This window comes from Dermochelys coriacea, chromosome 1 (assembly GCF_009764565.3).
Source record: "Dermochelys coriacea isolate rDerCor1 chromosome 1, rDerCor1.pri.v4, whole genome shotgun sequence".
NCBI lineage: Eukaryota > Metazoa > Chordata > Testudines > Dermochelyidae > Dermochelys > Dermochelys coriacea.
In genome coordinates this window covers 178,690,205-178,706,476 of record NC_050068.2, presented here as the reverse complement: position 1 = coordinate 178,706,476, position 16,272 = coordinate 178,690,205, and the positions used below count along the sequence as shown (strand labels likewise).

The 16,272-nt window shown below is 40.0% G+C and overlaps 1 long non-coding RNA gene across 1 annotated transcript in view; it reads right to left on the bottom strand.

Annotated features, from left to right (window-relative positions):
• Window positions 1-1,097: 1,097 nt before the first annotated feature.
• Window positions 1,098-16,272, bottom strand: part of LOC122457728 — a 29,925-nt gene continuing 14,750 nt past the window's right edge. Inside the window, exons 2-3 of the long non-coding RNA XR_006277402.1 lie at window positions 2,683-2,777; window positions 1,098-1,950 (exon numbers count right to left, since the gene is read on the bottom strand). This is a non-coding gene — a long non-coding RNA (uncharacterized LOC122457728). The remainder of the gene's footprint in view (window positions 1,951-2,682; window positions 2,778-16,272) is intronic.

The following is a 16,272-nucleotide window of genomic DNA, read 5'->3' as shown; positions in this document are numbered from 1 at the left end:
TTGGCAGAATATTCAGCAGCAGACTTTGTGGTTCCCAAAGGCCTACTCTGTGTGCAGTGGCCATCTTCTGATGCTATTGTATAAATCAATGGTATGCTCTCACCTGGAATAATGTGTTCAGTAATGGCTGCTATCTCATGGAGGATTTAGCAGAGACTGGGGGTGAGGTGACCAGAGACAAGCAACATGAGTTTAAAAAACTCCATAGAAGGAGAGAGTGGAAAGTTTCTGATTGTGAACCTGAGAGTGAAGACAAAGAAGATGGGATGTAATAAAAGTATATAATAATAAAATAATAAATGGTATGTAGAAGGTAGACCAATCTCTTCTTTTCACCCTCTCATAATACAAAAGTAAGGGACATTCAATAAAACTGAAAAGCAAAAAGCTGATGAAAGGAAATATTTTTCCACACATGGAATTAACTTGTGGAACTCACTGCCACAATATATCCATGACACCAAAACCTTATCCAGATTTTAAAAAGAATTTGGCATTAAAGTGAGTAACAAGAATATCCACAATTATTATAGTAAAGATTTTTGTTAAGAACAGGTTTTTTAAAGCTATAAAAACTATAAAGCTATATTTGTAATTCAGGGCTTAAGTCAACCTCTAAGTAATGGAGGCTAGGACTTTTCCTCTGGGCAGGCTATTGCACAACTTCTTGCAGATTCCTCTCAAACATCTGGTACTAGCCACTGTTTGACACAGGATGTAGGACTAACTGGACCACTGGTTTGATCAATACGGCTGTTCCTGTGCTCTGTATAAATAAATACAAGCTTTGTGCTTATTATAGTACACTGAAAAGGTGACTTGCTCAGTTTTTGTGTGTAAGTTAATCAGACTTTTAAACTGTGCTGCTAGACACATCTCATCCTTGCCAGTCTATTCCTGAAAGCAAATCTGAGTTCTATTACAATAACTCTGTCTCTAGGTTTGCCGAACAAATTTAGTTCATTAAGAAGATATTCTGCTAAAGTCATGTTCAGCTCTTATCAAAGTTTCAATTCATGCTGTCAGCTGTTTGGCTGAATTTGAAGTGTGCTAAAGGACAGTGGGAATGCCTTCTTCTGTATATTGCCCAAAGGTTAATTGAAAAACAAAACAAAATTCACTTCTGTGGGAACTGCAATTTATTTTACTCACACAGGTACTACAAATATTATTTTACTTATTATTTTGATCACAAGGGTTTTAAGCACAAAAAAAAGTTTAAAAAATACGGTGTCTTATGGTGTCTTACTTAAAAAAATTAAACCCAGTGTAAAATAAGTCCTATCTATGTAGGTAGGATGCTCCACTAATAAACAGGTTGCTAGACTCTACAACAGCTTTAGTGTATGGATGATGCTAGGGCCCACAGCCCCATGCAGATCATATTGCAGTGGTTTAAAATCCAAAGGCCCAGATCCACAAAGCACCTATTGGAATAGCCGGCAGCAGAGCATAGTTTTTTGGATCACAGCGGTGCCTGATTCTAGGACTTTGGCACCTAAATCTCTTTGTGGATCTGGGCCAAAGCGATATGGGATGGAGTGAAGTTTGTTTCTTAAAGAAAAGGTTGCAATCTCGTGCAAAAAAAAAAAGAGACAGAATGAAATAAAATCATGTCCACCATTGCCATCTGATCACCTTAACAGCAAGTGAGCATCTAACTAGACACCCAGATTCTGAACTTGTTACAACTGGTGGGCATACACCTTCAATGAAAGTTTCCAATATAATCTTCTCCCTCTCTTCCAGGTGCTTCCCTGCAATGTTCCTTCCATTTTATCTGTATTGAACCACAACAAACTAGCTTTTGTCTATGCCCAATCATAGACCAATCAGTGTTTGCCTATTGTACCATTTGGTTTGGCAAAGATGAAATGAGAAACTTGGGTGTTGTCAGCATATTGAAGGCATCCTAATGTATGTCTCTTCACTAACCCTTCTAGCAGGTCCCTGTGTACATAGAACAAGAGCAGTGACAAACATGTCAATGGACTCCAAAGCATGGCAATAAAAAAGAAGTACTAAACATCTAATCTGTGTCTAAACACCAGTGAGTATTAGTTGTCTGAGTAACATAAAGAGGCATATGCAGCTTAATTAGTAACAAACTATTACAGTGAATCTCAGTGAATTCATATGGTTTTACAACATATTTTTGGGTAGATGGAGCCTAGCCAAGGTTCTTAGCTCATGAAACAGTGATTCATGGCTAATGAAGGCAAATGCCCTAGAGAGATGAATATATGCTACCCCAACATGCTGACCTTTTCCCAAAGACATAGCAGTTTAATTATCTACCACGAAAAGCACAATTATACTACAATTCAAAACCTGATTTTGATTCAGTTTCTGTATTTTCATGAAATAAGTGGGGGGAGTGAAGAAATTGAGGGGAGACTTCCAATGAATGGATGAGACAGGGTTTTTTTGCCTCCTCCACCAAATATTAAATAGATAACAAAATGCTTTTAGTACAGTCCTCCTGTCTATACTGTAGTGTGACACTATTGTCTAGTTCTACCTTCCATCCACTAGATAACACTTGACACTACGGTATATACAATTTTTGGAAATGGCAATTTCTGTAGCTGGCGGAGAGGGGAAGGATGTAAAGTAAAATGTAGAGGGTCAGGTAGCAAAGTATTATTTTGCCTTAACTGCAATCATATAAACAAATCTTACCTGGGTGAAATTTTTCATCCGAGACTTTCTTCTGGCAAATAATTCCGATTTGGCAACACTAGAATGTTTCATGAATTTGTGTCTGTTTCACCAAACTATTCATGTTGAAAAAATTCTGAAAAAAGTATAAACATTAAATATTTTGTTTTAAAATGTTGTGGTTTTGGGTCAAAATGATTTTTAAATGTTATACAAAAACCCAACACTTTAAAAATGTTTAATTTGACATGAAATCAATATTTTTCCCCCAGCTTTTTGATTTACCAACATTTTTGAAAAATCGCTTTCAGGTCAACAATTTAAAAAATATATATATTTTAGAACTGAACCAAAATATCTGTTTTTCAGATAGCTTTACTTGTGACATCTCTGCTAGAACTAACAAAGTCCATTTTCTCTCTTGTCTCCCAGCCTCATCTTATGGTTAAGATCATGCCACTGTGTAAATGTTCTGATTAAGTCAGTAGTGTCCCTAGGTAATGCATCTACATACACATTTTTTAATTACAAAAGGAAAACATTTTGAATGCAGATTAGCTCAGACACTTTCATCATCTGTGATGCTTTAAAAGTGAGCTGAGCTCTGATCTGCCATACTCACTAGAGTTCTCTTGGGAATGCATTGCCTTTAAAAGCATGTCTTAATTTGCTTGGGAGGTATGGCATTTCCAGCTATTTGATGTTTTCTCCCAAATATCATAAATCATATTGTGGTCATTAAGTTAATTCCATTCATCCAGTCCCATTTGCTATACTTCTGACTGCTACCACTTGTCCTATGGCTGTTGGTCAAGCACAGCGTCATCTCTTACTTTTGAAATTAAAAAAAATTTCTATGAATTTATATATATGGGTAAATATAAATTTAATTTATTGTAGCTACAGAACCTAAACTTTTGGGGCTTTAAAAATGCAGACTGCAAGGCCTAAATTTGTTCTTTGTAGGAGCAGAAGCATCTTCTTTCCTTCATGAATGGCTTATGCCATTTATATTAACTCCCCCTCCCACTGCAGCTTTCATCCTTTGCCCTACAGGTAACAGAAAACTATGAACCTCCCAAAGTAATGTTGTTAAACTGCTTATTATACACCATTGTACGTTCCAGCAACATTTTCCATGGTAAGAGGTGATTCTATGGCCAGGCAAAAGATTTCAGCAGTGCTCTGTTGGGAAGCTGGATGCAATATTGTAACCAATTTACTGGCTCATTCTCACGCCACGGTTCTCTGTCCAGTTATCAGAGGGGTTCTTAATCTCTTCCAGTACAGGAAAGGAAGTAATAATCTGAGGCCAGAGGGGATCAGGTTTAAGGGAGAGCCGAAGGCTGCCTGCATGCAGGATGCACAGCCTGGAAGGGAGCTGCAAAGAAAAGGGTAGGCAGTAAGCAGCTTGACAAATGGCCTGGAAGGCTGAGAGTTGGGCTCATTTACCCTGTTGCCAGCAGGGGAACAGCAGTAGCCACAGGAAGATGCAAAACTGTTTTAATCTTTTGTTGCAACTTCAGTAGAACCTCAAAAGTTACAAACACCAAAGTTACAGACTGAGCGATCAACCGGACACTGTGAGGAACTGGAAGTAAGCTATCAAGCAGTAGTGGGTAGGATGACCAGACAGCAAGGGTGAAAAATCAGGACAGGGGGTAGGGGGTAATAGGCACCTATATAAGAAAAAGCCCCAAATATCGGGACTGTCCCTATAAAATTGGGACATCTGGTCACCCTAGCAGCGGAGACAAAAAAAACCCACCACAAACAAGCCAGAAAATACAGTACTGTACTGTGCTTGTATTGCATCTTAAAGGTGGGCACATGTAGGCTGCCTGTCTGCACCCCCACCCTGTACTCACCACGGCCTGGGGCAGCCATTTTACAGGTAGGAGGTGGTGAACCCTGTTTTCCCCTCTCCCACCTGGCTGTGAGGGGGACAAGCTTGCAAGCTCAGAGGCTGGGAAAGAAATTTCCCAAGCTGCTACTGAAACCTGGTCTGGAGTGTAAGTTGCTGGAGCCAGAGCCCGAGCTCCTGCCTGCACGCTGAGCTCTGGAGGAGCAGCTCAGCTTTAGAGGGCCACAGCCTGCACTGAGGTGCCCCAGGGTGCCTCACCCATCACCCTTGCAGCCAGGGGCTAGAACCAGTTGCCTGTCCTCACCCCCACTCGCCGGGCAGCCACTGCAGAGCTGTGAGCCCCCGCTCTGAGCAGTCTGCCCTGAGGCACATCCCATAATGGCTTGTTCAGAGCCACAAATATTTCAGTTATGGACAACGTCCATTCCCGAGGTGTCTGTAACTCTGAGGTTCTACTGTATTAAACAAACAGTGTCAGAGTGGTTGCCTCTTCTGTCAGCCCAAGTAAAGTAGTTCTGTTATTTCCTCACTGTGTGTCTGTGTTTATGGGAACCCAATAAGAACAAGAACCTGTACAACTGAGCACTTCAAATACCTACTGCACTTGGCCTCCCGCTCATGGTGCGCACAACATCAATAAGGAGTTAGTTGTGAGTGCTGTGGTACACAACACCCTGCTGTGGGATCAGTCACAATACTGAACCAAAAGGACTGATGCTATTAATAAGGGCTGAGTGTTCTAGCCTTACAGTATTTAAAGAAATCAGCTTTACAATTCAGTCCTCAGGTTAAGGTTCCCTGATCAAGCACAGCGCATATACAAACATTCACCAGAGTAAAGACTGATGAAAATCAAGCATGTTTTAATAAAAGGTGGGTGTAAGATCTGTTTGAACAATATTGTGAATGATACTGATTTGTCACCAACTCTAAATCCTTCATGGCTTATAAATAGATTTTTGAAGGGATTTTGCAGATTTCTTCTTCTTGATCCTAAACCTTGTTAGCAGCCACAGGTAGACGAGGGTAAATTTTTCAAACAAAAACTTTTTTTTGGGCAAAAAATGATGGTGATACTGAAATGTCTTGCAAATTTGTGTTGCTTTCACCAAATGGATACTTCTGGAAAAATCTGAAAAAAATAAAAGCCTTTCATTTCAATATTTTCTAACAGATTATTTTGATTTTCAGTTCAAAATGACTTTTGAATTTTATAAAATTAAAGGAAAGTTCTAACGTGTTAAAAATGCTCAAAATTGAACCACTATGTTTCTTTTCACATCAAAACACAATAGTTTGTTCAACCCAAAACAAAATTTTGACTTTTCGAAATTGCCAACAACCCAAAAATCCATTGTGCTCCCAGCTTTAGTCACCGGGGCCATATTTGTAAATTGGACTCCAATCCTTGAGGTACAACAACAGCTCACTTTAACTCAATAGTCAATTTCCATCACCACTATTTTCAGAATGAAACCAGAGAAAATATTAAACTAAATTTCAGTAACAAATGAACATACATTTTCAGTGTTTGGAGATTAGTAGTTACAAATAATCTGCTTTTTTAATTGCATGCAACAACAAACGTTAGTCAGATCACACCTCAGCTAATTCTACCTAATTAATAATCTACAGTAATCTACTTCAAATGAGACCTTTCTGACACACCCATATTAACTTCCCCATTATACTCTCTTCTAAGTTTAAGGACAATTTTCTCCTCTCTCTAAAGATGTCAAAGATAGTGGTTTCTTTATGAGATGCATATTTACAGAATATGAATCTTATACAATTGTTGTGTACACAAAGCCAAAATTAGAAATAGGTAGCCATAAAACTGCTCTCAGAGCTTCCCTTTGTATTTGAAAATTGTTTAGAATTTCTCCCAAGGTTAAAGCAGCACTGATGCTATTTATACTTTAACCTCTGAATGTCACCAAGAAATTCCTCCCAATTTCACAATAGTTCCAGCATAATCTATACACTAAGTTATTATTGACTATGGGTGCTGCATATGGTATTCAGTGTAACCAACAAATTAATAAAACAATTGCATCATATTAGTATACTGAGTTTCATACTCCAAATAAAATGGGTAAGAAGGTCTTTGGCATATTTCTAGTTTAAAGGCATCTCTTTCTTCCCCCCAGCCAAGACCTGGTATTAATCACCAGCTTTTTTGTTCATTGTGATCGCAATCCTTTAGGCAGATCTGTGAGGGTGGACCCTTCAGTCCTCATGGAGTGCCATTGAACTTAATCGAGGATCAGCGTACCAGATCGACTGATGCCAGGGCAGTTACCCGTAAATTTATGTGCATGTCAGAAGAGCAAAATATCTGTGTTATAACTGGCTATGCAGATGTAAGAGAAGAATTCTGTTCCAAACATTTAAATAAATAACGCAAATACCAATGTTCTCCTTTCCTTGCTATTAGGGCATGTGGCAAAAAAGTAAAGTAAAATACATTTAACAAAATTTAATAGCCACGTGCACTCAATCCATTTCCTCACACATTTAACCTTATCCAAGCCCTGCATTCTTTTGAGAAAGTAAAGTCCAGGAAAAACAATGATTCATAAACCATGGCACTGTTAAACATTTCCATATGGTTGTAGACTAGCTTCTGTTTCAAGCTCAGTTTCATTGGTGACAATTCCTACAAGTTGCCTTTGTTACCCAATCCTTGTCTTTCAATATTTCCAAAAACTTTTTTTTTTTGGACCAAAGAAACATTTTAACCTCTTGTTCATCTTGAATAGCTGATTCCTGCCTTTTTCCACTGTTTTTTCACCCCACTTTTTTGTGAGGGGAGGGGCTGGTATAAAAAGCAAATATACAGTAGATACCCCCAGCAATTGTGAACACACAGGAAGACTGAATATAAGTGCAAAGTGATTGAAAGAAGAGACCCATGGGAGCTGCAACCACTGATGAGAGGTCTGGTACTAATCAAACCAGAAAGATGAAATAAAAATAGAATCAATATAGAATGGGGGTTGGTAACCAAGCATCTGCAGCCATTCCAAATGTTGGTTTAATTAGGGAGTGGCTACACCATTTATAAGATTGATGCTAGCTTCCCAACTTCTCCAGAAAGAAACCTCTCCCACTGGAATTTCACAGGCCACATGAACTTTATAAAAAATTAGAAATGAAGTTTTAAAAGTATGGGTCCAAATGCTTGACCCCCCATAAAGCTTCTCTGTCCCACTCCAGCTTCACAAGCCATCCTTAGAGCTAGCCTAAGCAGCCAGCTGGGGATTTCCTTGGCATAGAGGTGTCCCTTGGTGGAGTAAAGGAAGCTTAGCTTGTTTTATGATGGTGTTTCTCAGCCTTTTCAGACTGACAATCCCTTATTCAAAGTGATTTTTTCACAACCCCCTAACATTTGTGATAAAGGAAAAACTTATGAATGATAAGTCTTAAATACAACTACTAAATTTAACCTCACAAACTTTGAAGATTTTGGTCACCCCAGAGTTATGCTGGAATTTCTTTTTCTTTTCTTTAGAAATGTAATACATTTTTCAACAACTCCCTGTGGATCACAAAAAGGTAACTGGGGAATTGGGGAGTCACAATCCACTAGCTGAAGAACACCTGTCTAGGGCTAGGCCATTCATGCCTAGCAAAGGCAGCTGTCGCTTTCACTGCTCTAAAACACCTAGGGTAAGTCTACACTGCAATTAAAAACATGCAACTGGACCATGCCAGCTGTCTCGGGCTTGCGGAGCTGTTTAATTGTGGAATAGATGTTTTGGCTCAGGCTGGATCCAAGGCTCTAGGACTCTGTGAGGAGGAAGGGCCCTAGAGCCCAGACTCCAGCCCGAGACCAAAGGTCCACACTACAATTAAATATCCCTGCGAACCTGAGTCAGCTGGCCTGGGCATCTAATTACAGTGGATGTCTAATTGCAGTGTAGACATACCCCAAGTGCTCTCCTGGTAGCTGGTGAAAGCCTGCACAGGGAGGCTTTTTAGCCACTACACCTGTTTTAGCTTGGAGTGTGGGAGGGAGGTAGCAGAGAGCTCTATACACCACTTGGAAACTTCCCCTTATACATGTAATCATTTCAGCCAACTTTCTGGTTGTCTTGTGCTGCTCTGGTGGCATAAAGCCGCTCGGGCTATGGCTGCGGTCCGAGCCTCTAAGCTGGTTTTGAATTGTGTGTATTTAACCATCTGTTAAGTTTTTCTTAACAGTGCTGTAGGACACTGTTCTATATTTCAGTGTTTTATACTTTGCTTTAACAGTAGTGGAGTCTCCATTGTAAGTTTTCTTTTAACCTGTCTCAGGACTGTTTCACTATAGGGTCTCAGAGTAGCAGCCGTGTTAGTCTGTATTCGCAAAAAGAAAAGGAGTACTTGTGGCATTTTAGAGACTAACAAATTTATTTGAGCATAAGCTTTCATGAGCTACAGCTCACTTCATTGGATGCATTAAGTGAGCTGTAGCTCACGAAAGCTTATGCTCAAATAAATTTGTTAGTCTGTAAGGTGCCACAAGTACTCCTTTTCTTTTTGCGAATACAAACTAACACGGCTGCTACTCTGAAACCTGTCATTATGCAAGGCACTGAATTTAGCCGTATAGAGTGGAAATCTGTCAACTTCATGAAAAAACTCGTACAGATACAGACAGACATCATCTTCCTCTCCAAATGCAAACAGATGGGCATCATACCAAAAGGACTGAAGGTAAAAAATCCATTACAATCTACATACCACACAGACTATGCTGATAGCTTGTGCCACATACTCTCAAAGAAACTGCGGAACCACCTGATCAACATCCTCTACAGCAAACAGGGAAAGATTAAGAATGAGCTCTCAAAACTGGATACTCTCATAAAGAACCAACCTTCCACACAAACTTCCTCATGGCTGGACTTTACAAAAAGTAGACAAGCCAATTACAACACACACTTTGCTTCTCTACAAAAGAAAAAGGACACTAAGCTATCTAAACTACTACATGCCACAAGGGGCCACAACAGTGGTTCCCGTAACCCACCCAGCAATATTGTTAATCTATCCAACTATCCTCTTAACCCAGCAGAAGAATCTGTCCTATCTCGGGGCCTTTCCTTTTGCCCCTCCACCCCCACGAACATGATACAGTTCTGTGGTGACCTAGAATCCTATTTTCGACGTCTCCGACTCAAGGAATATTCCCAACACACCTCTGAACAACATATTAACCCACAGAGACCTTCCTACCAACACTACAAAAAGAAGGATTCTGGGTGGACTCCTCCTGAAGGTTGAAACAGCAGACTGGACTTCTACGTAGAGTGCTTCCGCCGACGTGCACGGGCTGAAATTGTGGAGTTTCCACCAAATGCATCCGATGAAGTGAGCTGTAGCTCATGAAAGCTTATGCTCAAATAAATGTGTTAGTCTCTAAGGTGCCACAAGTACTCCTTTTCTTTTTACTATAGGGTCTAGTACTAATAAAGAGATGTAGTAGTTGCATAGGGACCAGAATCATAGAATCATAGAATCATAGAATATCAGGGTTGGAAGGGACCCCAGAAGGTCATCTAGTCCAACCCCCTGCTCAAAGCAGGACCAAGTCCCAGTTAAATCATCCCAGCTAGGGCTTTGTCAAGCCTGACCTTAAAAACCTCTAAGGAAGGAGATTCTACCACCTCCCTAGGTAACGCATTCCAGTGTTTCACCACCCTCTTAGTGAAAAAGTTTTTCCTAATATCCAATCTAAACCTCCCCCATTGCAACTTGAGACCATTACTCCTCGTTCTGTCATCTGCTAAGAAGTAGCCTAGCTGTCTGTAATACTTTCATGATAACTTCGCCATCTCTCTTCTATACATTTTAAAACATTTTAAAAACCCTTTTTCTTACTCGCATGGGGGGAAAAAAACCACTCTGGTGCAAAACCTCCACATCCATCCTGGGGATAAAGCACAATCAGTGAAAATTCCCTTCTTTACATTTAGAAAGAGTGATGGTTTGTGCAAAACAAAACTTGTCTAACATCCCTTTAATTTATGAACTCACACATACTATCCAATTTTTGCTTAAGTATATCGATTCTACTTGAGTGGAAAGATGTTTTAAATATTATGGTGACAAGCAGGGGAGAAAATGTAAATTGACTCCATGACCTGTTCAAATCCATTCCATATATTCACAACTCTCTTCTACTCATTATTATTATAAATTCCTCTTGCATATATTCCCTCTTAACTTCACCCTCATCGGTTACCTGATCAGATCTTTCCAACAACCTTAAATAGATCAAGTTTAATTTTATATCTGCTGTTTTAATTAATCTTTAGGCAGTTGAAATGCTTCAGACATGTCCTCTCTTAACTATTTTCTCCCAGGACTAACTAAGCCTAGTTTTCAGAGTAGCAGCCGTGTTAGTCTGAATCTGCAAAAAGAAATGAGTACTTGTGGCACCTTAGAGACCAACAAATTTATTTGAGCATAAGCTTTCGTGAGCTACAGCTTACTTCATCGGATGCATTCATTGGAAAATACAGTGGGGAGATTTATATACACAGAGAACATGAAACAATGGGTGTTACCATACACATTGTAACCAGAACGATCACTTAAGGTGAGCTATTACCAGCAGGAGGGGGGAGAGGGGGGAGCTTTTTGTAGTGATAATCAAGGTGGGCCATTTCCAGCAGTTAAAAAGAATGTCTGAGGAACGGGTGGGGGGATAAACATGGGGAAATAGTTTTACTTTGTGTAATGACCCATCTACTCCCAGTCTCTATTCAAGCCTAAGTTAATTGTATCCAGTTTGCAAATTAATTCCAATTCAGCAGTCTCTCATTGGAGTCTGTTTTTGAAGGTGTTGGGTTTTTTTTTTTGTTTTTTTTTTTTTTTTTTAGGTATTGCCACTTTTAGGTCTGTAATCGAGTGACCAGAGAGATTGAAGTGTTCTCCAACTGGTTTTTGAATGTTATAATTCTTGACGTCTGATTTGTGTCCATTTATTCTTTTATGTAGAGACTGTCCAGTTTGACAAATGTACACGGCAGAGGGGCATTGCTGGCATATATCACATTGGTAGATGTGCAGGTGAACGAGCCTCTGATAGTGTGGCTGATGTGATTAGGCCCTATGATGGTGTCCTCTGAATAGATATGTGGACACAGTTGGCAACGGGCTTTGTTGCAAGGATAAGTTCCTGGGTTAGTGGTTCTGTTGTGTGGTTGAAGCCCAGTTTTGTCAAACTCTCTTCATAAATAACTCCCTGAGTTCCATTTACTGGGCCAGATTCAACCCCACAGGTGCAAAAAGGTTCAGTCTGCATCATCATCCATCTGCTGGGGAAGGTGCAACAGAATGGAATTCTCCCACTTACCCTTCCAGGAAAGGGCAGCAGCAATATCCGATTTTTCCATTTTGCTCATCAAATATCCTCTTTATATTTCTTTCCATAAAAATCTATGCCACAGGTTTTGGTTTCTTTAATGAAGTGTAATTCATCCACAATAGTTTTAAAACTTATATATGTTTAGTTTTACATAACACTACACTATCCCCCGATCCTGTTTCAGCATCTCTTTAAATTTTATTCTCTTTTTGTATACACTAGCAATTCATTTTGCTTAATATGTTTCTGATTTGTCAAACTGGGCCATTTACATTTTAATGTACCTGTATTTGTATCCAAAAACACCCCAATGATCACTGCACTTACCATATCCACTTTACTGAACAAAATGCAGTCTAAAATATTCTCAGTGAGCTGCCTTTAACATATACTGATACAAAAATGGATTCTCTACAAAATCCTAGTCCTTTTTATTACTGGATGATTAACTATCAGAGGCAAATTAAAAATCCCTAGATATCATTGCAGTCTCTAATTTAATGCTGTTAGCTAACTCAGAGTGCTCCACTACCATGAACTACATGGTGGTAAACAATTCAGTTCAATTTGACTCTATGTTTCCACACACTTTTCTTTTTTAAAAGTCATTCTTATTCACTGCTAAAAGTGTATTACTATCTTATTATTAACACCCACCCTGGCTCCCTCTCTAGCATTAAAAGTACCCTAATCTCATCCATCACTACAGGTTCATTTAAATCCAGTAAGAATTGATCCTTTGTTCAGCTGGAGTTTCGTAACATGGAAACAGTAACAAATCCTCAGTATTTGGTTTCTACTCATATGCCAATATATTTTTCATGAAAATTAGCAGTAACTCCTAAGAATCCCAGTCATGGAGCAGGACCCATTTGTGCCAGGTGCTGTACAAATCATATAGCTACCTCACTGTTTCAAACAGGACTATGTTAATGTGAACTAGGTACCTTTTAGTTTGTGCTAGCAGCATCTGCAGGGGCAGTTACAGAGCAACACTTCATTGCACATTGCAATTCATAACTATGTAGTCCACACCACATGTGGACAAGCCCTTTGTTACATAGCCATTGTGAAATAGTTAAGGGACAGAGAACAAGATTTACAACGGACACTTCCATTCCTTGACATGGTAAAGGGAAGCCCTTTGGAACACATGAGTAGAGAAAAACTGCCCTCAATAATGCTCTCTCCATCTAAAATCAGGAGTTTGGGGAATGAATTCTGATAGTCTGTGAACATTTGTGCTACATCAGAGAAGAGATCTTCTACACAGTTCTTGATGGTTTGTCAAGCACTGGCTGATACATTAAATTATATGACCTGCTTCTGGTTCCGCTGAACTGTTCATGAAGATCAGGATCTTCAAAGTACTCTGTTGCTTTCCTGAAGATCCTGCTCTGTCTAAAAGGAACTATTGCTATGTCAAAGATCCTGCTCTTCATTCAACTGTTCAGCTTGCTCAAGCTCATGAATCAGCTGAGAAGTGCTGGACAAAACTTTCTGCATTAGAACATTTTTCCCGCCCACATCCCCAAATGGCTCTTTTTTGAAAAAGAAAAGCAAACAAACAAACAAAAAACACAGCAACCACAATTTTGAAAAATATCTAGCTGGGTTTGGAAATGGTTCATTTTCAGAAAAAAAAGACTTTGGGTGAAAAATACTTTTCAATCAAAAAATTTCCAGCAGCTTTACTGTTCAGCCAGTTCAGGAACAGAACACTTGGGTCCTCTGGACAATTTAATGAAGAGCAGGATTTGACATAGTAATGGCTCCTTTCTCACAGAATATAGTCTTCATTAAAACACCATTCCCATGCCAACTGGGCTTTAACAAAGATCCTGTTCTTCATAAAGGGAATCTCTCCTCCCCCAAAGATCCTATCTAAAAAACACACAAACGAAACCAAACAATAAAGACAAAGAGAAAAACAAACACATGCACAAACCCCTAGGAAAATTAATGCACAAAGCACTTTGCTGTGTGTCAGTTAAGTTTGTTCTAGATCTTCACAAAACCAAAAGAGCAAGGAAATGAAAAGTTGAGGCTACGAATAATACATACCTTCTACTTTCCCATCCAGAGGCCCACCACCACACAGAGAGAATGCACCAGAACCTTAATTCTGCCCCAGTAGAGTTGCCAGCTTTCCAGCAGACCCTTCCCCTAGTTTCACCCAACCACCTCCATCACAAACAGACCGGACATCACTCCTGTATTTTGCCCTTCTGCATGAATTCTGTGAAACTGCATGCACTGTACCCTATGTGCAAAAATTGCTCCCTGCAAGTACTAACCATCCCAAAGAGTCTCATATTTTGCACATACAGTAATTTCAGCAGATCAGGCTCAAGCCCTGACTGGCTATGAAACAGGAAGACTATATTTGAAATTCATAGCTCACCCACCAGTAGAATATTTCCCAGACCCACTTGTGTGTCTGCCTATTACTGATATCTATTGAGCCACATGGATACTCTGCAAACTGTTTGTTTATTTTATTCTGTCCAATTTCTTAAAAAGATCAACATGCGACAATCCCACACTCTGTGTGCTTATGCACAATTTGCTATATTAAAACATGTTGAAAATGCTGTAATAGTCAATCTCCCTTTAATAATCAGCACACCAGCTAACATAAGACACAAGTCTTCTTCCCTCAGCCCACCTTGTCCCCAAATACTAACAGGAAAGATGGCTTGAGGAAAAGGAATAAGGTTACCCTCAAGGCTTACACAAGTCCCAATTCAAACTCATTTTTTTCTCTTGTGTACAGAATGCAGTAATGCCAGACATCAAGTTTAAAACTGATAAATGCACTCCCATTCTTGGCATCTCTTATTCTCGCCTCTTCCTCATTCTGTCTACCTCATTTCCTCTCCTTCCTCCCTCCTCATTCAAGTCCTAATCTAGCAAAGCACTTAAGCACATACTTAACTTTAAGCATAAGAGCATTAAAGCATTAAAGACCAACAAGTGGGACTGAGTGTTTTCCTGGATGGATGGAGGGGCTGTCATGCCTTAATAACAGACCACAACCACTCTACGTCTCCTCCTTCACCCTGTTTTATTGCATATGAATTTACAGTAAGTCACCAGCTTCCCCATTTGCTTCTGCGGAAGGGTGGTGGCATTTCTGAAGGAGAAGGACGAGCCAATTCTGCCTACTTCTGCCTTCCAACTCTTCTCCCCGATTGCTTAGATACACCTACCTGCTGGGGATACTTCCATGCAATTTGCCCCTCAGCTATATCCCCATTCAGTTAATTGGCTTTGCCAACTTCCTGTCTTTTAGTTACAGTTCAATTAGTGTAAATGGGCAGAGATTTGAGGGACAGAATGCTGAGTTAGCTCTTGAGTCAGCATACCCTCTTACACAGCTTCATTCGATACTCTGTGTTCATTACCATCTCTTCTCCACCATTCATTGTTTCCCTTTCACATACTCTTCCTTGCTATCCCTTTTAGTTTCCCTCTCTCACACGCTTCCTGAAGTACTGCCAAACCCAAGGGTTAAAACAAACAAAGAAACAAAAATGAATCTACCCCTCATCCCAAACAAATCATAAGTGGCTTGACAGTCATTGTGTCTAAAGAATCTCTTAATGCCAACTATCAAGAGGTTACAGGAATCTCCTGAATCTGATATGTATGTTCTAGTTCTCAAATGAAAGCTGGTGCACTCTGGTCATCAATATAATTGTGAATCATAGAATATCAGGGTTGGAAGGGACCTCAGGAGGTCATCTAGTCCAACCCCCTGCACAAAGCAGGACCAATCCCCAACTAAATCATCCCAGCCAGGGATTTGTCAAGCCTGACCTTAAAAACCTCTAAGGAAGAAGATTCCACCACCTCCCTAGGTAACCCATTCCAGGACTTTACCACCCTCCTAGTGAAAAAGTTTTTCGCTAATATCCAACCTAAACCTCCCCCACTGCAACTTGAGACCATTACTCCTCGTTCTGTCATCTGATACCACCAAGAACAGCCTGGATCCATCCTCTTCGGAACCCCCTTTCAGGTAGTTGAAAGCAGCTATGAAATCTCTCTTCATTCTTCTCTTCTGCAGACTAAACAATCCCAGTTCCCTCAGCCTCTCCTCATAAGTCATGTGCTCCAGCCCCCTAATCATTTTTGTTGCCCTCCACTGGACTCTTTCCAATTTTTCCACATCCTTCTTGTAGTGTGGGGCCCAAAACTGGACACAGTACTCCAGATGAGGCCTCACCAATGCCAAATACAGGGGAATGATCACGTCCCTCGATCTGCTGGCAATGCTCCTACTTATACGGTCCAAAATGCTGTTTGCCCTTGTTGAGAAGAAGGCTCACTATTGACTCATATCCAGCTTCTCATCCACTGTAACACCTAGGTCCTTTTCTGC